This window comes from Helicoverpa zea, chromosome 3, assembly GCF_022581195.2.
Source record: "Helicoverpa zea isolate HzStark_Cry1AcR chromosome 3, ilHelZeax1.1, whole genome shotgun sequence".
Lineage (NCBI taxonomy): Eukaryota > Metazoa > Arthropoda > Insecta > Lepidoptera > Noctuidae > Helicoverpa > Helicoverpa zea.
This window is the reverse complement of record NC_061454.1, coordinates 7,127,185-7,128,009: the sequence shown is the minus strand read 5'-3', so window position 1 is coordinate 7,128,009 and position 825 is coordinate 7,127,185. Positions and strand designations below refer to the sequence as shown.

Here is an 825-nt window from a genome sequence, read left to right as displayed (position 1 = left end):
AAGCTTACGTAGAAGTATTTAAATACTAATGATCCCGAACGTCTCCGGAAGTACAGATAACGAACAAAGTAAACAATTGCCATACAATTGATTCCATCTCATATGCGTATATTTTGATTTTAAATTGACATATCGATAGAAGGCAAACATGAACAAAGATAGAAAGGCAATAAAGATAAGAACCCTGTCCGGATATCACATGATCAGCAATAATATAGTCTAGGACCATAAAATATGTACTTTAGGTACCTATACTGCATGGCATTGTACTGCGGTATTAATAGAATATCGATATGAATTGGTATTCTAACTGAACGGTGAACATTAATCTTTGCATGAATTTGATGCAGTTTCCTTTACAAGTTTTGATCATTTTTAATGTCTTATGAAGACTTGGGTTCGTATATACCATACTTTAGATTTTGGGTTATATATTGGTGAAGAAATATAAAAGACGAGGTGGCCGAGAGGTTAAGGCGTTGGACTGCTAATCCAATGTGCTCTGCACGCGTGGGTTCGAATCCCATCCTCGTCGTTGTTGGTTTTTTTAACCACCTTGTGCAAAAGCCAAGGCATCAATTTTCTTCAAATTATTTCATTTACAGCAATTAGATTTTGTTTATTTGTATCTTTTTTAATATAGTAGAGTTGTAGATCACTCAATTGTTATTTTCCTAATGATAAAAAAGATACAAAACAAAAACCTTGTCACTATAGATTATAGAGCGTTATCTAGATATGTAGCTAGTTATTTTGTGGCAATGTTTACTACACTACCGCTCAGTAGCAACAAGCGACAGTAAAGCAGTGAATGATAGGTCAAAG

The 825-nt window shown here is 34.2% G+C and overlaps 1 non-coding gene across 1 annotated transcript; it reads left to right on the top strand.

The window, feature by feature from the left end:
• Positions 1-453: 453 nt before the first annotated feature.
• Positions 454-535, top strand: Trnas-gcu. Its single transcript has one exon. It is a non-coding gene; the product is annotated as a tRNA-Ser (tRNA).
• Positions 536-825: the final 290 nt, after the last annotated feature.